This window comes from Homarus americanus, unplaced genomic scaffold, assembly GCF_018991925.1.
Source record: "Homarus americanus isolate GMGI-L3 unplaced genomic scaffold, GMGI_Hamer_2.0 scaffold2539, whole genome shotgun sequence".
Classification (NCBI taxonomy): Eukaryota; Metazoa; Arthropoda; class Malacostraca; order Decapoda; family Nephropidae; genus Homarus; species Homarus americanus.
This window is the reverse complement of record NW_024725489.1, coordinates 1145312-1170291: the sequence shown is the minus strand read 5'-3', so window position 1 is coordinate 1170291 and position 24980 is coordinate 1145312. Positions and strand designations below refer to the sequence as shown.

The 24980-nt window shown below is 43.9% G+C and overlaps 1 long non-coding RNA gene and 1 other non-coding gene across 2 annotated transcripts; one reads left to right on the top strand and one right to left on the bottom strand.

Annotated features, from left to right (window-relative positions):
- The first annotated feature begins 3509 nt into the window (after nucleotides 1–3509).
- LOC121864937 lies at nucleotides 3510–22573 on the top strand. Its single transcript, XR_006088698.1, has 3 exons — nucleotides 3510–3816; nucleotides 16742–16877; nucleotides 22533–22573. It is a non-coding gene; the product is annotated as an uncharacterized LOC121864937 (long non-coding RNA).
- A 1774-nt stretch (nucleotides 22574–24347) lies between these two features.
- Trnaa-agc lies at nucleotides 24348–24420 on the bottom strand. Its single transcript has one exon. It is a non-coding gene; the product is annotated as a tRNA-Ala (tRNA).
- Between the last annotated feature and the right edge of the window lie 560 nt (nucleotides 24421–24980).

The following is a 24980-nucleotide window of genomic DNA, read 5'->3' as shown; positions in this document are numbered from 1 at the left end:
TATATATATATATATATATATATATATATATACTCTTATACGGAAGGCGTGACACTTAACCCGACACTGCCTCCTCCTCCCCCCGTATCAACACCTCAATTTAACATCTAGTGACACGTGTCGTCTCCTTCCCTCACCTGTCTCGTCTCCTCACTTGCCTCGTCTCCTCTCACCTTACCCAGCGCTCTCCCTGATAATATTGGTATGTGTTAATTACCTGTAAATGAATCCCAGTTAACATTTAATTCGATGTTGCTAAATTTGATGTTAATTTATAGTGTTAATGTTAGTTTTATTTAATTTGATGTTACAGTAGTGGTAAATTATTATTGTTTGTTTATGTTAATGGTAAGTTTGGTTCACCTGAAGAATCACCACACCACACCACACCACTCCACACCACACCACGCCCCCACACCACATCACGCCCCCACACCACCGCCCTCACACCACACCGCCCCACACACACACCGCCCCATACCCACACCACGCCCCCACACCACATCACGCCCCCACACCACACAGACTCCCAAAATAGACACTATCTCAACCTCACACAAAAAACACACCATTGACCCCGTGACTGTGATATTGATAAAGTGATAGCGTTGCTTACATGTCTCAGTGTACAGTAATTAAAAGTTTATGTAACCTGTCAGTCTGTAGATGTGCCCATTGGTCATATAATGATGTGTGGTATAACAATAGTGCGTTTATTTCCTCCACTGATCTGTGACTTACCTGTCCATACTGTAATTAACATTTGCATCATGTAAGGGAGGGGATGAATGGGGGTGGGGAGTGTGGTGAGAGGGTATGAGTGGGGTGAGAGGTGAGAGGGTTGTTATGTATTAGATAGTAACCACTTCACCCCCACAAGGTCATCACACTTTTACTTTTTTTAATTTATCGATCTGTAAACCTTCGTGTGTGTGTGTGAGACGAGACACAGGTGTTAAATTACCACAGATAATCAATCACAGATACACTTGACCTCACCCCTGACACCTCCCTGACACCTTCCCCCCCTGACACCTCCCCCTGACACATCCACCCTGTTTTGTAACCCAACCCAACCTAAGAATCTTTGTGTATCCATCTCTGTGTTAGACTAAGTTAACTTGGGTCGCATAAGATTATGTAATACAGAATGCGTCATAACCTTGAGGTGTGGTGAATATCTTCAAAACATGTTTATCTCTTATTGTGGTGATAAGAGAGGATGGAGGCGAGAGAGAGAGAGAGAGAGAGAGAGAGAGAGAGAGATTTCACAACACATTCTTTTTATCATTATATCTCTCCCTCTCTCTCTCTCACTCACCACAAAAACAATATGTAAGCTTCCGTCACGCGCCTCTTCCTTTATTACAACTAAAACAATAACAACAACACCACAAAACCTAATCACCACCCAATCATTAGTGTCGGTCTGGTGGTGACATCTGGCGGCGGACTTAAGAGCCACCGGATGTCAACAAAACAAGGTGCAGCCATACCTGTAATTTGGACTGAAGGTTCTATTCACCTCATGATAACCCACAAACAATAGCCGGCTGGTTGGTGGGCCTGGGGTGGTTACCTTTATATAACGGACTGCATGGAGGGGAAAGTCCGTTATATCGAGGGTCAGATATATAAAAGCTCTACTTAACGGACTATATGGAGTGAGAGTCCGTTATATCGAGGGTCAGATATATAAAAGCGCTACTTAACGGACTATATGGAGTGAGAGTCCGTTATATCGAGGGTCAGATATATAAAACCTCTACTTAACGGACTATATGGAGTGAGAGTCCGTTATATCGAGGGTCAGATATATAAAACCTCTACTTAACGGACTATATGGAGAGGAGAGTCCGTTATAACGAGGACTTAGATCTAAAACTTATATTTAACGGATTATAAAGATATAAAAGTCCGTTATATGGAGGAATTCGTTAGATGTAAACCCCCCGCATCTCACGGATTATATGGAGAGAGAAATTCGTTATATAAAGTTCGTTATATAAAGGTTTCAATAGTAGGTGTTCCTCAGGGTAAGTTAGACTCCCTCGCTGTTTTTCCTCACTACTACCTGACGTGTTGACAAGAAAACCAAACCTAACATAACCTAACCTTTTTTATGTCTTACCTAACCTAACCCATTGTACAGTTATGGTCAGAATACCCTAGACAGCTCTCTCCATTATCTACCTGAGGGTCAATTGTTGTAGGAAGTTAGATTAGATTAGGTTAGGTTAGGTTAGGTTAGGGAGGTTAAGGTAGGTTAGGGAGGTTAAGGTAGGTTAGGGAGATTAGGTTAGGTTAGGGAGATTAGGTTAGGTCAGGGAGGTTAGGTTAGGTTAGGGAGGTTAGGTTAGGTTAGGGTACGTGAGGGAGATAAAGGTAGGGGGAGAGACATACTGACACCGGCGATGAATTATGTATGGGTGTAGGTGTAGGGGGGGGGCGCATGACAAGCTCTAGTGGCGGGAAATAGAGGATCAAGAACTATCACTGACACACACACATACACCATACATACATACATACATACACATAAGGACGGGAAAGACAAAGAAAAACAGAGAGGCAAACAGATAAGCAAAGAAACAGACAGATAGAACACATAGACACATAGAGCCAGACAGACAGACAGACATACAGACAGACAGAGACACGCATACAGACAGAAAGAGACACATACAGACGGAAAGAGACAGACAGAGCCAGGACGGTGAGGACCACAATTAACAGGAAGTTCCTCAATACTTGTTCCCATCGTTTCCACCCCTCCACACCTACCCTGGCTGTGTCCTGAGGTGTCCTGCTGTGTCCTGAGGTGACCTGCTGTGTCCTGAGGTGACCTGCTGTGTCTTGAGGTGACCTGCTGTGTCTTGAGGTGTCCTACTGTGTCTTGAGGTGTACTGCTGTGTCTTGAGGTGTCCTGCTGTGTCTTGAGGTGTCCTGCTGTGTCTTGAGGTGTACTGCTGTGTCTTGAGGTGACCTGCTGTGTCTTGAGGTGTCCTGCTGTGTCCTGAGGTGTACTGCTGTGTCTTGAGGTGTCCTGCTGTGTCCTGAGGTGACCTGCTGTGTTCTGAGATGACCTGCTGTGTCTTGAGGTGACCTGCTGTGTCCTGAGGTGTATTGCTGTGCCTTGAGGTGACCTGCTGTGTCTTGAGGTGTCCTGCTGTGCCTTGAGGTGTCCTTGCTTGCTGTGCCCTGGTGATGGTCGATGTGTCCTGCTGTGCCCTGGTGATGGTCGATGTGTCCTGCTGTGCCCTGGTGATGGTCGATGTGTCCTGCTGTTCCCTGGTGATGGTCGATGTGTCCTGCTGTGCCCTGGTGATGGTCGATGTGTCCTGCTGCTCGAAAAACGATGAAAAATAATAACAATGACTTCCAATAGACTTTTGTTATTGCTGTATTATTATTATTATTATTATTATCATTATTATTGAGTTAAAAATAAATAGAGATTATTATACTTCAACTGTTGTCACTAGGTGGTGGTACTGGGTGCTGGACCGGGGTACTGGGTGCTGGACCGGGGTACTGGGTGCTGGACCGGGGTGCTGGGTGCTGGACCGGGGTGCTGGGTGCTGGACCGGGGTGCTGCTGGAGGCTACTGGACCGGGCAGCATTCAGCTCCACCTGTAGCTGTACCAGGTAATCAAGGGCGAGGACAAGACGTTCCTCACAGGGCGCCTCGTAGTCACTGAAGAGCACCGCCACCGCCTCCTCCATCTGCTCGTGAGGGAACACCTGGTTGGTCTCATTACTCCGGTACAGGTAACCCCCGTAGGCCGCCACCACCACCAGCAGCGCCACCTTCAGGTATTTTAACACCTGCTGGTTTTGGGATAATTTTAACATTTTTAATTTAGTGTGATTTATTTATTCGATTAGTGAGAACGATTAGGTTCAGTGTTTGTGTTTAGAGAGTTGTTTAGTGTGTGTGTGTGTGTGTGTGTGTGTTTGTTGACACTTGGTGTAGTTGTATAATTTAAAGGTGTTGATGTGTTAGGTTAGGAGAGGAAGGTTGAGGGGGGGGATGTTGTTCTTCCCATAATCCCCTTCACCAAAACAAAGCGCCACGTATAACACCTCCTCCCGGGTGAGTTGTGGAGTGTTGTCAGTTGAAACGAACAATAATCAACGAAAAAAGCTGCCTTGCGACATCCAAAGGGGCATTATCAGGTCTCAGTGACGTCAGCAAACAGGTGGTGATGGTGGTGGGGGAGGGAGGTTGTGGGGGAGGGAGGTGCTTGGAAAAATAACACTGGGGTCCCACGTTACAGGCCACGTGAGCAGCCAGTGAAGAGGGAGGAAGTGGTGGAGGGAGGTGGGGGGGAGGGGGAGCTGTCAAACAACTGTAAGTTACACACACCCACACACACACACACACACACCAGCAGGAGGCTGACAGCAAGAAAGACTTGGGATATCTGAATCCTTAACAACAACAACAACCACAAGCAGCATTATAAACAGGTTTGATGGTGTCTGTTTTACGCCTCCCCCTCTTTACCCCCTTTCTCCCCCCCTCCCCCATCTTCCCCACCTTAGGCAGTTATTAGTTTTTTCGCCCCAACCACACACAACAGTCCACCAATCACGACGAAGAACGCAAACCTCTTCCCACCAATCACTCGAACCCAAGTTGTCATAATGTGCGCCAATTAGATCACTGCGTCACGACCTCTCTCACCAAGACAACCTGTGTCATCTTAGCACCAATCAGAGAGAGAGAAGTTGCCATTTCTCCACCAATGAGGAGAGAGCTAACTTCCTCACTATTTTCTTTTTTCGGGTCACGTGAAGGTTAGCCTATCCACCCCAGTCTACGTTACGTAACGTTACGTTAGGTAATGATAGATTAGGTTAGGTTACGGTTAGGTTACGGTTAGGTTAGGTTACGGTTAGGCTAGGTTACGGTTAGGTTAGGTTGCGTTTAAGTAAGGTTTTGTTAAGTTAGATAACTCTTCAAAAATAATTAACATAAGTTAGTATTTCATAAACAAATAAACTATAGTGTCAATGTTAACAATGAATGTTACACTGTACGTGACCCAACGCTGACATACCTGTCCGTACAACTACCTGACGTGCACCTGCCTGACGTGCACCTGCCTGACGTGCACCTGCCTGACGTGCACCTGCCTGACGTGCACCTGCCTGACGTACACCTGCCTGACGTGCACCTGCCTGACGTACACCTGCCTGACGTGCACCTGCCTGACGTACACCTGCCTGACGTGCACCTGCCTGACGTACACCTGTTTACATCATCTCATCAGATTTCTAGACAGGTATTGATGCCAGGCGCCAACCTCACTCTTAACTAAACCAAATATTATGGAAAATAATTCAGTCAGCCTAAACTTGGCGGGAGATTGGTGTAGTTGTCGTCCACCACCGAACACCTTCACGGCGAGTGTTGTGTTCTTGACGTCACAGCACAACAAATCCTTATATGAACCCGAGACGTTTTTGTTAACGTAAACAAAGTCTAATCAGGTCAATAGAAAGGATATTGTGTATTTTGTACTTGGTGTCTAATGTAGGAGGGAGTGAGGGAAGGAAGAAAGGGAGGGAGGGAAGGAAGGAAGAAAGGGAGGGAGGGAAGGGAAGGGAGGGAAGGGAAGGGAGGGAGAAGGAAGGGAGGAGGGAAGGAAGGAAGGAAGGAAGGGAGTGGGGGAAAGAAGAAAGGGAGGGAGGGAGGGAAGGAAGGAAGGGAGTGGGGAAGGAAGAAAGGGAGGGAGGGAAGGAAGGAAGGGAGTGGGGGAAGAAAGTGAGGGAGGGAAGGAATGGAGTGGGGGAAGGAAGAAAGTGAGGGAGGGAAGGAAGAAAGAAAGGGAAGGAAGGGAGCGAGGGAAGGTACAGTACAACACTTTGGACAAACGGCTGAGGTGTAGTGTTGCACAGCGGAATATTCCTACAGGCTGAAGATGGTGGAAGTTGTAGTGTTGTGAGCTGTAAACAAGGTTGTGGTTGTATACAGTGTTGTGAGCTGTAAACAAAGTTGTGGTTGTATACAGTGTTGTGAGCTGTAAACAAAGTTGTGGTTGTATACAGTCTTGTGAGCTGTAAACAAAGTTGTGGTTGTATACAGTGTTGTGAGCTGTAAACAAGGTTGTGGTTGTATACAGTGTTGTGAGCTGTAAACAAGGTTGTGGTTGTATACAGTGTTGTGAGCTGTAAACAAGGTTGTGGTTGTATACAGTGTTGTGAGCTGTAAACAAAGTTGTGGTTGTATACAGTGTTGTGAGCTGTAAACAAGGTTGTGGTTGTATACAGTGTTGTGAGGAGGGGCGAGCCATGTCAACAATGTGAAGGTCAGACATTAAACAAAAGCCAAGATGAAGATGCTGGTCCCTGGGTGTTTGTTGATGTCCTCAAGCTCTACCAAGGCTACTGACTAACCCCTCCCACCCTCTCATCTACCTCCTTCTCCTTCCCTTACTTCTCTTCCTCCATCCCCTCTCCTTCTAATCTCCTCCTTTGCTCCTCCTCCTTCCCCTCCCCTATGCCCAAGGGCAGATCCAGGGGGGGTCCTAGGGGTCCGGACCACCCTTTTTATCAGAAAATTCCAATAATTTACATTTAATGCAGTATTGTACTCAGGCTTTTTGTATAGTAAAAAGTAATTACTATTGACCTCAAAATATCTCCTAATATCAGGTGCATATGGCCATGATATTGGTCAAATTTCGGCCCCTGACCTTCAGTGTGTGTGGTATGGTCCGTATATGTTTGGTTTTGTAATCCAAAACGCAGTTAGCGCTCCTGTGTACACATCGTCATCAGCTGCTGGATGGGTGCGAGTCGTTGTCCATCCTGGGGAAAAATTATATTTACTTCTTAAAGACGATTACCAAGTCTTAGTTCATTATAATTCTTATCGAGATTGAGAACCAGTTTATTTTTCAGTTTATTTACTCTCAAGGTTAATGAGGTTATTGTTGGTGAACAGAACGGATGTTCTGCCCAGGTGTTGTAATTCCTGGTAATAAGGATTGGGGAGGTCACCGTAACGCATATATTCGTCTGTATGAGCGGGTACAGGTGGAAGAGGGGGTGTCAGGTGGGTCTGGGGGTGGGGTCGTCCTTCCTGCTCTCTGATTGGCTGGTGGTGTGACTTGGGCGGAGCTCAAGGATAAAATGATACCATGTAAAACTTCAACTTATTTTAGATAATAACACACACACACACACACACAGGGAGGTACTACCGCCTGGGAAGATATTGGAAGCATAATGTGTTGTCTAATGGTAGACCCTGCTGCCATATGGCATCACAAAAATTGTGACCAAGTCCCAGGTTGGTGAGCTGACTTTCTGCCTCATTTACACACAATTGCAGGGTCTCAGTTGTTTTTCTTACTTTTACAAAACAACATACATGTATAGTTTTCACTCTTGATTTTTTTTCAAATTTGTATTTATTTATGGGTCTTTATTATTATTATTATTACTATTGTTGTTGTTGTTGTTGTTGTTGTTGTTGTTGTTGTTGTTGTTGTTGTTGTTGTTGTTGTTGTTGTTGTTGTTGTTGTTGTTGTTGTTGTTGTTGTTGTTGTTGTTGTTGTTGTTTGTTGTTGTTGTTGTTGTTGTTGTTGTTGTTGTTGTTGTTTGTTGTTGTTGTTGTTGTTGTTGTTGTTGTTGTTGTTGTTGTTGTTGTTGTTGTTGTTGTTGTTGTTGTTGTTGTTGTTGTTTGTTGTTGTTGTTGTTGTTGTTGTTGCTTATGTTGTTGTTGTTGTTGTTGTTGTTGTTGTTGTTGTTGTTGTTGTTGTTGTTGTTGTTGTTGTTGTTGTTGTTGTTGTTGTTGTTGTTGTTGTTGTTGTTGTTGTTGTTGTTTGTTGTTGTTGTTGTTGTTGTTGTTGTTGCTGTTGTTGTTGTTGTTGTTGTTGTTGTTGTTATTTGTTGTTGTTGTTGTTTGTTGTTGTTGTTGTTGTTGTTGTTGTTGTTGTTGTTGTTGTTGTTGTTGTTGTTGTTGTTGTTGTTGTTTGTTTTTGTTGCTGTTGTTGTTGTTGTTGTTGTTTGTTGTTGTTGTTGTTGTTGTTGTTGTTGTTGTTGTTGTTGTTGTTGTTGTTGTTATGTTGTTGTTGTTGTTGTTGTTGTTGTTGTTGTTGTTGTTGTTGTTGTTGTTGTTGTTGCTGTTGTTGTTGTTGTTGTTGTTGTTGTTGTTGTTGTTGTTGTTGTTGTTGTTGTTGTTGTTAAACACACACATCACAATACTTAAATTTTTCTAAGGATAAAAAATAAAGTTCGAAATCTCTCAGACTCAAAGATGCCGTCACAGTCTCGCTAAGACTCTACATTAGCTTAGATATTTTCTCTCATTTGTGAGGTAAGAATCTTTGCAAGTTCCGACCCTGAGTTTAACCCTTTGAGTATGATGATTTAACCCTTTGAGTATGATGATTTAACCCTTTGAGTATGATGATTTAACCTTTGAGTATGATGATTAACCCTTTGAGTACGATAACTTAGTCCCTTGAGTACGATGGTTCAGTCCCTTGAATAAGTTATTGTACTCAAAGGATTAAATATTAGTACTCAAAACGTTGTCATAGTACTGAAGGGGTTAAGTCATTGTATTCAAGGGTTGGTATCGTACTCAAAGGGTGTCATAGTACTGTAGGACTTAAATCATCGTACTCAAATGGCTGTGTTCGGATTCAAAGGTCAAGTTATCGTACTCAAGTAACTAACGTCACCTGGTCAACACAGGTTCTTGGCTACCCGGACTGAACCATGTTACCTGAGAACCTTGGTTGGAACCTCTATGGTGGTATTTTTTATCAGTTATATGTATGGCTGAGTCATTACACACACACACACACACACACACACACGAACCGGACGCATGAACACACAGATTGAAAGCAGAACGATGACAACAGATTCCGGAAAATAAACTTGACGCCGTGTGTGTGTGTGTGTATGTGGTTAAGGAGCATATGGCTATATTCAAGCCTGTATGAACCAGCATGAGCCAGTATGAGCATGTATATGCATGTATGGGCCTGTTACTAAGGCTATAGTCATTCTCTCGCCCGTCACCTGTCCTCCGTACCCTAAATCCGGTCGTCCTCAGGGTACACACACACACACACACACACACACACACACACACCTCCGGGTATGACTTTAAAACTATCACGACACAACTTAGCATTTGATGACAAACAAAATATTCATTTCATCGTGCCATGTAACTTAATGACAGTCCGGGGCTCTAAGACTAAGTGTGAGGTTCTAAGACTGAGTGTTGGGCTCTAAGACTGAGTGTGGGGCTCTAAGACTGCGTGTTGGGCTCTAAGACTGAGTGTGGGGCTCTAAGACTGAGTGTGGGGCTCTAAGACTAAGTGTGGGGCTCTAAGACTGAGTGTTGGGCTCTAAGACTGAGTGTTGGGCTCTAAGACTGAGTGTGGGGCTCTAAGACTAAGTGTGGGGCTCTAAGACTGAGTGTTGGGTTCTAAGACTGGGTGTGGGGTTCTAAGACTGGGTGTGGGGCTTTAAGACTGGGTGTGGGGTTCTAAGACTGAGTGTGGGGTTCTAAGACTGGGTGTGGGGTTCTAAGACTGGGTGTGGGGTTCTAAGACTGAGTGTTGGGTTCTAAGACTCAGTGTGATACCCGAGGCACCGACTCTATTCAGAGATAGTGAAGAAAACAAATTAAGCGAGATAGTAGTGACTAGTAACGATGTTAGTAAGCAAATAGACAAACTAAAGCCTAATAGGTCACCTGGTCCCGATGAGATATTTGCCAGAGTATTAAAGGAATGTAAGGAAGAGCTTAGTATGCCCTTAGCAAAGTTGTTTAACATGTCCTTAAAACAGGTGTAGTGCCAGAATCCTGGAGGATAGCGAATGTAATACCGATTTTCAAGAAGGGGGATAGATCACTATCCTCTAACTACCGCCCAATCAGTCTAACATCAATAGTAGGCAAATTACTGGAAGCAATCATTTCAAACTCTATTCGAAATCACCTGGAGAAGCACCGATTGATCAATGATTCCCAGCATGGCTTCACAAGCGTACGTTCTTGTTTAACTAATCTATTAACATTCTTTTCATCAGTTTTCGAATCGGTGGACGAGGGGCACAATTATGATGTGGTATATCTCGACTTTAGCAAAACCTTCGACAGAGTCCCCCATGAAAGACTAATTAGAAAGGTAGAAGCTCATGGCATCAAAGGTGACATCCTTAAATGGATTAGGGCGTGGTTACAGGACAGGAAACAGGGAGTGAGCATTAACGGCACTAAGTCCCATTGGAGCAACGTCACAAGTGGAGTTCCCCAAGGCTCAGTACTTGGACCATTATTATTTATTATATACATAAACGACATAGATATCGGCATAGGCAGCAACATAAGTAAATTTGCTGATGACACTAAAATAGGACGTGTTATTAATTCTGACGAGGACTCAGCAAAAGTACAGGAGGATCTAAACAAATTTTTCGGATGGTCTGAAAAATGGCAGATGAAATTCAACGTGGACAAATGTAAAGTACTCAGTATAGGAGATGTAAACAGGGAAACCAGATACCAGATGAACAACGATGCCATAGAGAAATCCGACTGCGAGAGAGATTTAGGAGTAATGATAAGTAGGAACCTTAAGCCAAGTAAACAATGTGTTTTTGCTCGTAACAGGGCTAATAAAGTACTTGGGTTCACACAAAGGAGTGTTAGTTACAAGACTAGCGAGGTCATCCTAAAACTGTATCTTGCTCTTGTGAGACCACACCTGGATTACTCAGTTCAGTTCTGGTCACCGTATTACAGAATGGATATAGAATCCTTGGAAAGAATTCAGAGGAGAATGACAAGACTAATCCCGGGCATTATGAACCTTGAGTATAGAGACAGGTTAAAGCATCTTAAGTTGCACTCCCTTGAGAGACGTAGAGCGAGGGGCGACCTGATAGAGATGTATAAGTGGAAGGCAGGGCTAAACAAAGGGGACATTACAAAGGTACTCAAACTATCCAACCAGGAGCGAACTCGTAACAATGGTTTTAAATTAGACAAATTTAGATTTAGGCGTGAAATAGGTAAACACTGGATTTAAAACTGAGTAGTGGATGAATGGAACACGTTACCAGAAATATCATCGTTAGCAGATACGCTGAATAGCTTCAAACATGGGTTGGATGCTTATATGAGCAATAGGGGTTGAATTGTAAACAGGACTGCTTGTGTAGATAATGGGCCCCACTGCAGTTTCCTCCATTCTTATGTTCTTATATTCTTATGTTCTTATGTGTGGGGCTCTAAGACTAGTGTAGGGCTCTAAAGACTAGTGTAGGGAGCTCAAAAACAACGTGGTGCTATTATTATTATTATTATTATTATTATTATTATTATTATTATTATTATTATTATTATTATTATTATTAGTTTATTAATATTTTATTATTATTATTATTATTATTATTATTATTATTATTATTAGTTTATTAATATTTTATTAATATTTTATTATTATTATTATTATTATTATTATTATTATTGTTAGTTTATTAATATTTTATTATTATTATTATTATTATTAGTTTATTAATATTTTATTATTATTATTATTATTATTATTATTATTATTATTATTAGTTTATTAATATTTTATTATTATTATTATTATTATTATTATTATTATTATTATTGTTGGTAGTAGAAACAAGAAAGACTGTACTGTGTATGGAGGGGGGAGGGAGAGGGGGGGGTGAGTCTAAAATACGTCATTTCCTGCTCCGCCCTCGTAACCAGTTACTACCAGTCGACCGGGTAGAAACTAGCTACCGGTACAGAGAGACAGGAGCAAGCGATTCACAGCTGAGGAATTGTGGTGGTGTGGGTGTGCCGAACCTTGAACTGGGGGGAGGGGGGGTGTGTCGTAAAACAGTGGGTGGGTGGTGGAGGGGTGGGGGTGGTGGAGGGGGTTGGAGACACGATAACCAGATTATGTCATCCTTCGCACTGTAATTCAGGTAAGTTTTACGCACGACGTGGCCATGTGCGTATTACCTGTGGCCATTTGTGTATTACCTGTGGTTATGTGTGTGTATCTTTGGCCATGTGAAACTATATGTGTCCATATAAAGCTATGTGGCCCTGTGAGACTACCTAAGGCCATGTGAGATTACCTAAGGTCATATATGACTAACTAAGGCCATATGCGACTATCTGTGGCCATGTGCAACTATCTGTGGCCATGTGAGACTATCTGTGGCCATATGAGAGTGCGAGAGATAGAGAAAGAGAGATTTTGAAGAAAACGTGAACTGGGTGAGAGATAAAGACAGATAGCTAGAGAAAGCAAGACTCCGTCATACACGAAAGAAGAACATCATTGACAGGAAGAAGTTAAAAATGTGTCAAGTTTCGTCCACACACACACACACACACACACACACACACACACACTCACTAAATCCTGTGGGAGTCACCTTGAGAAATTCTTTGAACAACTTGATGTGGCGTATCACCACCACCATTACCACCACCATATGATAACACCGCTGAAATTACAGACTAACATTCAAGCGTAATGTAATTTTTTGGAGAGAGTTTTATTCGTGTTTATTTTTTCTTCAGTCATCGGTGGATCACTTCAAGGTCCCGACGTTCTCGTTTCTCTTCACCGAGACGAATTTTTGGAGCACGGATCAATTTTTATTATTGCTGTTCCTCGTGTGGTTGAGAAATTGTGTTGGTTAAGCTGTTTGGTTAAGTTAGTTTAGGTTAGTTTAAGATATTTACTTATATGAAAAAAGCTAGGTTAGGTTAGATTAGGTTAGGTTAGGTTAGGCTAGGCTAGGTTAGGTCAGGCTAAGGTATTTACTCATGTGGAAATAGCTTTTTACGGGAATTAGCCCACCCGGGCACAGGTCAAACGACCCTCAACGGAGCCTGAGGGGCGAAAAAAAAAAAGAACGGAAAGAAATTGTAAATATAGAAAAAAGGTTATACTGTGTTAATCTACACCACGAAGATGCCGGAAAACCAGCTTTTTAAAGTGAGACAGATTGTAAGAGAATGGAAACACAGAAGAAGGCAGAGCATTCCCTGGTTTGCACTGTATAATAATAGGGTGGTCCGCAGGTCCGTGGCAGAGTGGTAGAGCTCTTGATTCATAACTCAAGAATCCCTGGTTCAGTTCTCTGCCTAGAATGAGATTTTTGCTCATTATTCCTTGTATACTCTTTCTAGTACACTAGTTCCTGTACTATACACGGGGCTGATACACTTGTTGATGGCGGAACAAAGCTTGACTTGACTAAGCTGCCTGCCAAAAGCTGATGGATTCTTAGCAGTGACCTAGAAAGATTAATAATAATAATAATAATAATAATAATAATAATAATAATAATAATAATAATAATAATAATAATAAAAACCTAACCTAACTTAACCTAACCCAAATTAATCTAACCTAACCTAAATTAACCTATCATAACATAACCTAACCTAACCTAATCTGACCACCCAGGCAGCATTAGGATGTTTGATCAAGAGGTGAAACACACTGGTGAGGGACAGGGTGGGTGGGGGAAGGGAGGAGGGGGTGGTAGGGTGATCTGATCTCTACGTGATGTGTACTCAAATACACTGACCATCAGACTCACGTGACCTCCCGCGTGAGTGAACATCCCCATCCACCATCCCATAGACAACCCTCCCCCCCCCCTCCTATATCACCATGTCCTCATCATAGGCAAGGAAAACCCCCTCCCTCCTCCCCCATGATCAATTCCCCCATTCTTCCCCATGATCAGTTTCCGTAAGGCAGGGAAACGACCCCATCAGGAGGAACCACATGAGAGAGAGAGAGAGAGAGAGAGAGAGAGACCCCTTTGTCCCATCCTCTGAGCTCCATCCATCCCCTTAGCGACACTGCCTGCCTGTAGGAGGGTCCGGGAGGGATGGCTGATAGAGAGAGAGAGAGAGGGATGTCCTACACCGTCATGAGACACCCAAGGACGGTAGGGGAGGGGGGTCGGCGCCTGTCATGTAGGGATATTAGTGATGAGGTTCCATCACTCGCCTGATTCTTCCCCTCCGGCCCCAATTGACTCTTGACGTCATACGCTAGGTCCCTCCCTCTCACCCCCTCCCTCCTTAACTGCGCTATTCTTGTATAGTGGAAGTGCGTCTATCTGTCTGTCTCTCTCTCTATCTATCTCTTCTCCATGTCTGATTTTTTATCTCTTATTCTCTCTCTTGTTATTATCATTCGTCAGGCGTCTCACAAGGTCATCATCTGCGGCCCCGTTCATTTCTTGGACTTCCACCTTGCACAGGATGTAAGGGGGTGCCCAATAAACTAGCCCCCTCGTGGGTAATCTGTAATGTGTTGGTGGTGATGTTCTCTCTCTCTCTCTCTCTCTCTCTCTCTCTCTCTCTTCTCTCTTTATAATTATTTCCTTTAAATATTTTTCTATCTATATATCTGTCTGTCTCTGTCTGTCTCTGTCTGTCTCTGTCTGTCTCTGTCTGTCTGTCTGTCTCTGTCTCAACCCCCACCTGTCTACCTCTCACACACCGCCTCGGCAACAGCATCAGCTCAACACCTACACCAGGTAACAAGTGGCTCTTGTGGGCATGTGATGTAGAGTCTCTCAAGATGGCGGAGACAGTGCACTAAGACTGTACTGTATAAATAGACTGGTTCTGAGGCAGCCTGCAGGGTCGAGGGAAATATTTATTTATTTACGAGTTTGTTAAGAATCTGAACTGTTGGAGGTGACTGACCTAAAGCATTGACGTGTGTGTGTGTGTGTAAACCACAATAAGTTAAACCCTGGTTAAACCATCGTCCTTAAAGTGTTACAGTGGCACACCTGTGTTTGGTCTTGGCGCAGGTGTAGAGGAGCGGCCTCCAGGGCTAAATTAACCCCCAGTGGTCCTTCCCTCTCCGCCACCCCCGACCACGTGTTCCACCACTACTACACCACAGTCGATTACCGTGTGAAGGAGAGGAGCTTACCAAACCTAAGCCTGGTCTCACCTACTCTACTGTAGTCTGACCTAATTTAACTTAGCCTTATATAACCTAACCTATGCTAACATAACCTACTTTAGTCTGACCTAATCTAATCTGACCTAATTTAACCTAACCAAATCTAACTTAACCTCATCCCCCCCAAATAGTGTTTAGGTGCAGGTTAATCTTTAAGTGAAATAACTTAGGGTGGAAATTCTTCAGGTGGTTCAACGACCTTATATTTACACCAAGAGATCTTAGGCTGGTTCCAATATAACAACTTCGCAGTACAAGATGGCTAGAATCTCAGACGCACCTCCCCTCCGCCGAGCATGTAAACAACGTGACGTCACACCAAAACAAGACCCCGGGCGCCAGGATAGTTAGGATGCCAAGAACCTCTGAGAACTCATCTATATTCATAATTTCAAATCTGATTGGTTGTTCGTCATGCTGGCTGGTGTATTTGTGGTATTACGTTGTGTGTTATGGTGTAAAGGATATTCTACTGTACATAGAGGTGAATTAGATACGGTTTTGGAATGCTAAAGGTTAAACAGAAATGTAATGTTTATTGTGAAGATGTGCAACCGGAGAAGCAAACTCTCTCTCTCTCTCTCTCTCAGTTGCTACCAAAATTGCCTTGACACTTGAGAATAACTTAGCATCTACTTATGGGTTCATCTGTGTTTATAAGTGGTGAGAGAACAATGCTTCTTGTCGTTTACTGTCTGATGTTGATTGATGGTGAAGCGTTGTATTAACTCAGAATTAATATGAAAAACTCTAATCATCACCATCATCACCACCACCATCATCGTTTTTTCACTATCATCATCACTATCACTTATTAGCGTCACTTATCATCACCATCATAATCATTGTCATCATCAACATCACTATCACCATCATCACTACCACCATCACTACCACCATCACCACCATCATCACTATAACACAAAGATTACTTACATAAGGAATAAATCGGCTCCTCCTCCCTCCAGACGTAACTAAACTGTAATTCATCGTTCGGTTCCTAAAAGCTACGTAAAGTAATGTTTTCTGTGGAACGTCGGATAAATGAGTGAGTGTTTGTTGTGATCAGTGAGTGAGTGAGTGAGTGAGTCATTGTGTGTGTGAGTGAGTGAGTGAGTGAGTCATAGCTGTGGGTGTTTTAAGTTAATGGAAAAATCTAACTGCGAAACATTTTAGAACCCAACATTTACGTAGGATAATCTGACTTACAAGAATTTAATTGAGGATGCATGTCGTAGTTTTTGTCGTAGTTTTTGTCGTAGTTATATAAGTGTGTGTGTGTTGAGGTGCGTCACACTAACCTTGAATGTACTGTTCGCACCACCACACCATTCAGAGTGCGTTGGCTATAGCTTGTGTAACTAGTGAGGCCAGGGGTTACATTACACACACACACACTTTCTACGCACTTTACCACTGAGAGTGCGTCTGTGGTGTGTTGTGTAACGTATGGAAGAATTTTTATTGCTAATGTTATTATTATTATTATTGTTGCAGTTATCATTATTATTTTTGTTGCTGTTATTGTTATTGTCATTATTATTATAATTATTTTATTATTATTATTGTTGTTATTGTAGTTATTATTATTATTATTATTATTATTATTTATTATTATTATTATTATTATTATTATTATCATTATTATTTTATTATTATTATTATTATTATTATTATTATTATTATTATTATTATTATTATTATTATTATTATTATTACAGAGGCCCGTCACCTTGACAATGGTACCAGTGGTGGCGGCGCCATTGGTGCTAGGATGGACAGGTTCTCACAGTAGTTACCTGTCCATTATCACACGGGACTCTGCTAATTACTCCCGCCTCCAGCACCAGCCTCCAGGTGAGCAGAATATAGTAGTGCGTTGATAAGTGTTGTTTTTTGGGCCGTTACTAAGGTGTTTTTATTTTGATATTTTCACACACACACACACACACACACACACACACACACACACACACACACACACACACACACACAATAAAAATAAACAGTATGTCCGCCCCGCACTGACTCACTGAGTAATATATAGGTCAGGGAAGTTGGTGTCGGTCGGTCAGTATTAAATTTCGTTCCTAAGTTCACCAGAGAGGAAGCGAACCCCGTGCCATGAACCCCGAACCCTTGAAACCTATGTACCCTGAACCCCGAACCATGAACTCTGAACCTCGAGCCATGAACCCTGAACCACGAATCCCGAACCCTGTGCCATGAACCCCGAATCATGAACCCTGAACCTGAACTCCGAAACTGAAGCCCGAACACTGAAACTAAACCCCGAACACCTGAACCCAGAACCCTAAAACTGAACCCTGAACACCTGAACCCAGAACCCTAAAACTGAACCCCGAACACCTGAAGCCCGAACCCTGAACCTGAACCCCGAACCATGAACCCTGAGCCTTGAATCTGAATCCCAAACCATGAACCCTGATCCTTGAACATCCAAAAATTAAAGAAGAAAATATTAGTTGTGTGTTAGAGAGAGAGATTCACACACAATTGTTGGCACATCTCATTAGCTTCTGCAGTCTACTTAAAGACTAAAAATACGATGTAGGTTAACTTAAGGAATTTTCCTGACCTAGTGACGTTATCCTTAATATCCGTGTGTGTGTGTGTGTGTGTGTGTGTGTGTGTGTGTGCGTGTGCGCGTGTGTGCGCATCTCAATATCGTACAAATATTTCCCGTGAATCTACTCAGTCATTGTCAGGAGGAACCTTTGTGTGTGGTGGTTATTGGCATCAGGACCTACCACCATCACTACCACCATCATCAGGACCAACTACCATTATCACTAAGACCTTCTACCACTACTACTACCCTCATTAGAACCTTCTACCACTACTACTACCCTCATTAGGACCTTCTACCACTACTACTATCCTCATTAGAACCTTCTACCACTTCTACTACCATCATTAGGACCTTCTACCACAATTACTACCCTCATTAGGACCTACCACGATTACTACCCTCATTAGGACCTACCACAATTCCTACCCTCATTAGGACCTTCTACCACGATTACTACCCTCATTAGGACCTTCTACCACGATTACTACCCTCATTAGGACCTTCTACCACAATTCCTACCCTCATTAGGACCTTCTACCACTAATCTCCCCATTAGACCTACCACGATTACTACCCTCATTAGGACCTTCTACCACGATTACTACCCTCATTAGGACCTTCTACCACAATTACTACCCTCATTAGGACCTTCTACCACAATTACTACCCTCATTAGAACCTTCTACCACGATTACTACCCTCATTAGGACCTTCTACCACGATTACTACCCTCATTAGGACCTTCTACCACGATTACTACCCTCATTAGGACCTTCTACCACGATTACTACCCTCATTAGGACCTTCTACCACCACCACCACCACCACGCCGTCAGTAGTATTTATAACACTGCTGCAGGTGTTGCTTGGTCTCAGAGTGTGTCGGGGAGTCTTAACAGGGCCATGTTGATATTTGGCTCCTGTGTGTGTTGTGTGTTTTGCTCACATCCTCCTCCTCCTCCTCCCTCTTCCTCCTCCTCCTCCGCCTCCTCTTCCTCCTCCTCCTCCTCCCTCTTCCTCCTCCGCCTCCTCTTCCTCTTTGTTTCTGGTGCAGGTGCCAAGCTGTGGTCGTTGTTGCTGTTGTTGTTGTGGTGGTTCACTCGTGGCTGGATCGTGGCGTGTGAGCAGGTCGTGGCGTGTGAGCAGGTCGTGGCGTGTGAGCAGGTCGTGGCGTGTGAGCAGGTCGTGGCCTGGAGCAGGTTATGGCCGAGAGCAGGTCGTGGCCGAGAGCAGGTCATGGCCGGGAGCAGGTCGTGGCCGGGAGCAGTTCGTGGCCGGGAGCAGGTCGTGACGGGGCGCAGGTCGTCGTGGTTGGTGTAATAAATGGTTACAACTTACTTATGTGAATCTTTTTAAGGTGTAGAAGCTGTCGCCCACACAACGACCACACCCTGAGTTAATTACGACCACACCCTGAGTTAATTACGACCACACCCTGAGTTAACGACGACCATACCCTGAGTTAACGACCTGTATGTCCCAGTGTTAAGGAATAATCCAAGAAGACCGGACAACTCGCCGACTGCACTGGCTAACCATTTCCTCAGAACACCATCCGGAGGCAAAGGGCGTAAAAAAATATATATTTATATTCATAGTTTCACTCTACCTGGAGATCGAACCCTTAGCCACGTGTTTGTGAGGCGAGGATACTAACTATTACAACACGGGTCCTACAGTGTTACAGTGAGTTACATAAAGATACAGCAGCTACTGTAGCGCCACCCTTCAGAGCCTGCAGCATCATGGACAGTGGTCACAGTACCAAGGTGTGTCAGTGCTGGTCCGGGGCATCACCTATTGTTATGATGCCTTAAGTTGCTTCGGTCCTGGAGGTGTGTGTGTGTGTGTGTGTGTGTGTGTGTGTGTGTGTGTGTGTGGAGCTTGGTAAACTCTTCCTCGAAGACCACCTGGCTGTTTCACCTACAGTACATCTTGAAAATTATTTGAACATTGAAGGTTTCTCAGCCTCACTGACCACTTGTCACAGATGACAGTATTAGTGGCACCAGAGGCCTGGCGACCCTTGTAGATACAGTCCTCGCAATAGTTAACTATACAGTACACAGGAGAGAGAGTTTAGTTAGCACTGCACATGACTCTTTCTTCCTTCAACTGTAAAATTAGCTTCTCATTACATCTGGGAGGAATGGGAACGAACCAATGACCTATAGGACGGGAGCCGAGTATTGTCTAACTTGTCTTGTTGATCAGTGGACGAGAGACAGTTATCCAGCACAGCACACGATCCTCACTCCCTTCAACTGTAAAATCAACTCCCTATTTACATCAAGGAAGACCGAGGGAGCCGAGGTGGGAGCGAACCAGTGACCTTTAGGACGGGAGCCGAGTGTTGCTCAACTTGTCTTGTTGATTGGTGGATGATAAACGTAACCCCTTCACCCACCAAGAGAGAGACTCATAACCACACAGGCGGTCACGTGACGGACATCAGGCAGTCGGTAAACACAAAAAAAGTTAATATGTTTTTAATGCATTGTTAAAAAACTGGGTCGTGTTGAGGATGAAGGAAAGATAAGAGATATGATAACGGGTGATAGGAGGAGGTAGACACAGCTGATAACGGTAGTGGGGAATGAACTCACACTGTTCTCTCTCTCTGTTTCCTTCCACCACGGACACACTATAACCTTCTCCTGTGGTGCCCAAACTACCACCATCACCATCTACCACCACCATCATCTACCACCATCACTATCTACCACCACCATCATCTACCACCATCATCATCTACCACCACCACCATCTACCACCATCATCATCTACCACCACCACCATCATCTACCACCATCATCTACCATCATCATCATCTACCACCACCATCATCTACCACCACCATCATCTACCACCATCATCTACCACCACCATCATCTCTACCACCACCATCATCTACCACCATCATCTACCATCATCATCATCTACCACCACCATCATCTACCACCACCATCATCTACCACCACCATCATCTACCACCACCATCATCTACCACCACCATCATCTACCACCACCATCATCTACCACCACCATCATCATCTACCACCACCATCATCTACCACGACCATCATCTACCACCTCACCATCAACCACCACCATCATCTACCACCACCATCATCTACCACCACCACCATCCCACTACCCACCATCAACCACCACCATCATCTACCACCACCATCACCACCACCACCATCATCTACCACCACCATCATCTACCACCACCATCATCTACCACCACCATCATCACCACCACCATCATCTACCACCACCATCATCTACCACCACCATCATCTACCACCACCATCATCTACCACCACACCATCATCTACCACCACCATCATCTACCACCACCATCATCTACCACCACCATCATCTACCACCACCATCTACCACCACCATCATCTACCTCACCACCATCATCTACCACCACCATCATCTACCACCACCATCATCTACCACCACCATCATCTACCACGACCATCATCTACCACGACCATCATCTACCACCACCATCAACCACCACCATCATCTACCACCACCATCATCTACCACCACCATCATCTACCACCACCATCATCTACCACCACCATCATCTACCACCACCATCATCTACCACCTACCATCATCTACCACCACCATCACCACCATCATCTACCACCTCACCATCATCTACCACCACCATCATCTACCACCACCATCATCTACCACACCATCATCTACCACCACCATCATCTACCACCACCATCATCTACCACCACCATCATCTACCACCACCATCATCTACCACCACCATCAACCACCACCATCATCTACCACCACCATCATCTACCACCACCATCATCATCTACCACCACCATCAACCACCACCATCATCTACCACCACCATCATCTACCACCACCATCAACCACCTACCATCATCTACCTACCACCATCTACCACCACCATCATCTACCACCACCATCACCACCACCATCATCTACCACCACCATCATCTACCACCACCATCATCTACCACCACCATCATCTACCACCACCATCATCTACCACCACCATCATCTACCACCACCATCAACCACCACCATCATCTACCACCACCATCAACCACCACCATCATCTACCACCACCATCATCTACCACCACCATCATCTACCACCACCATCAACCACCACCACCATCAACCACCACCATCATCTACCACCACCATCATCTACCACCACCATCATCTACCACCACCATCATCTACCACCACCACCATCAACCACGACCATCATCTACCAACAACAACAACAACAACAACAACAACAACAACGTGAGGGAGAGACATGATATTAATTAAGTTGTTTATGAAGACACAGGTGAGACGGGCGGACAGGTGGACCCGTACAGTGCACAGGTCGAGAGATGCGGCGGGTAACCTCACCCACTCACTCACTCATCCACCCACTCATCCACTCACTCACCCACTCATTCGTTCTCACTCACTCACTTATCCATCCACTCACTCTCACTCACTCACTTATCCATCCACTCACCTCTCACTCACCTCCACCACCACCACTATCTATCTATGCATCTCCCATCTCTCTCTCAACACACACCATCAGCTGTAAACTATTATAATTTGTATGTTCAATCATTGTTCCTTAGTAATGAAAGCTTTTGTTAAACGACCCACCCACCCCATGTCTTTGTATGTAATAAGTCATTTTTGTCTAATGTATATTTTCAGCCTTCGACTGATGACTTTTTCAATAAACCGTTAATTATTATTATTATTATTATTATTATTATTATTATTATATATATTATTATTATATTATTATTATTATTATTATTATATATTATTATTATTATTATATATTATTATTATTATTATATATTATTATTTACGCACGTGACCCAGACATCGTCAGAACATGGTCATCTCCAGCAGTATCTACCACCACTGCCTCCACCACCTGCCACCACCTGCCACCACTACCACCACCTGCCACCACTACCACCGTCTACCACCACGACCACCACCACTACCACCTGTCTACCACCACGACCACCACCTGCCACCACTACCACCGTCTACCACCACTACCACCACCTGCCACCACTACCACAGTCTACCACCACTACCACCACCTGCCACCACTACACCACTACCACGTGTATATTAACCCTTTACAGTCCTTAACCCTGCCCTCAATAATGTCTCCAAGGGGTGTCTGTCTCCAAGGGGTATCTGTCTCCAAGGGGTATCTGTCTCCAAGGGGTATCTCTAGGGGGTATCTATCTCTAGGAGGTATCTATCTCAAGGAGGTATCTATCTCTAAGGGTATCTATCTCTAAGGGGTGACTGGGAAGTAGTTCAAGGGGGTTTAAGGGGTAGAAGAGAGGTTTAAAGGTAATATTAGAACTGCAAGAGAGAGAGAGGGGGCGGGGGATGGGTATGTCAGAAGCAGTCATGTTTGTTGTGTACTAAAGGTTGGGAAATACTGAATACCAAATCCCTTTTATTGTTCTTCTTAATGTAGGTAATCCATGATATAGTGGCTAAGGGGTAAAGGGAAGAGGTTAGTGAGGTCAAGGGAAAGTGTTAAAAAGGGGTAAAGGAAGGGGGTTGAAGGGGTTAAGGGGTCAAATGGGTAAAGAGAAGGGTTAATGGAGTAAAGGGATGGTGTTAAAAGGGGAAAGAAAGCGGTAAGTGGAAGGGGTTAAAGGGTAAAGGGAAGGTTAAAGGGGAAAAGAAAGGTATGGAAGGTGTTAAAGGGTAAAGGGAAGGGGTTAAAAAGGATAACGGAAGGTTAAAGGGTAAAGAGAAGTGTTTAAAGGGTAAAGGGAAGGGGTTAATGGGTTAAAAGAAAGGGGTTAAAGGGTTAAAGGGGAGGTAAAGGAAAGGGAAGGGGGTTAAAGGGAAGACCCAAGTAGGTAAATAAATAAGGTACTACTAAGAGTAATTATTCTCATCTATATCCTGCAGGCGGCCATATTAGTTGTTTACAAATACCTGGTAAATATGTCCCACGTGTGTCTCTTAGTGTGGCGGAAACCTTAGCGTGGCGTGGGTATTTATAAATCGTGTCTGGACTATTTTGTTTGTAGTGTGTGTGTGTGCGTGTGTGTGTGTTAGTTTATATTCACACAGGTACGTATGTATGTATAATGGAGACATAGATGGGTGTATTACGTGTATATGTGCAAGGGTGTCTGAGAGTATGTCTGGCACATGGGTCACCAGACCCATGTGCCACACTAGACGTGCCACACTGCCACACCCCCCCCCTACTTCCCTCCATTCTCCTACGCCTCTCTCTCTCTCTCTCTCTCTCTCTCTCTCTCTCTCTCTCTCTCTCTCTCCTCTCTCTCTTTTCCTGTCTCCTCTCCCCTCTCCTCCCTCTTCCCTCCCCTCTCTCTCTCTCCCTCTCTCTCTCTCTCTCTCTCTCTCTCTCTCTCTCTCTCTCTCTCTCTCTCTCTGGCGTCAACAAAACATATCATAGAGTATATGACATATACTCTCTCAACACAGCAGGTTGACGTCATCAGCTGTGATAACAAACATTCATTAAGACTGAACAAAGTGTCGTAAATATTGGGGAGATTAAATGACTGGCATGTGTGTGGTAACTATGTGATGTAGCTGGCAGATAGACGGGTAGGTGAAAAATTAGGTAGATGGGTAGCTCAGTACATATATATAATATTTTATTATCAAATCTATAAAAATTGCTGGAGATGCGGGGTATCGATCCCCGTACCTCTCACATGCTAAGCGAGCGCTCTACCATTTGAGCTACACCCCCGTGTAATATGTGGTAAACAGGTTACTTACTACACCTTATTGACTCGCCTGAGAAAGTATTCTTAGCCAAGTCATCAAGGAACAACGTCTATTTACAGAAAACCTTCAGAGCTATGATGGTTATAAGAGAAAATGAGGGTTGTTTAAGCCAGCCTCGTGTATTTTGGTGCAGGGGGCGCTGTGTCCATAGTTATACGAATTTAATTGAACTGAAGGGTTAAATCATCGTCCTCAAAGGGTTAAATCATCGTCCTCAAAGAGTTAAATCATCGTCCTCAAAGGGTTAAATCATCGTCCTCAAAGAGTTAAATCATCGTCCTCAAAGAGTTAAATCATCGTCCTCAAAGGGTTAAATCATCGTCCTCAAAGAATTAAATCATCGTCCTCAAAGGGTTAAATCATCGTTCTCAAAGAGTTAAATCATCGTCCTCAAAGGGTTAAATCATCGTCCTCAAAGAGTTAAATCATCGTCCTCAAAGGGTTAAATCATCGTCCTCAAAGAGTTAAATCATCGTCCTCAATGAGTTAAATCATCGTCCTCAAAGGGTTAAATCATCGTCC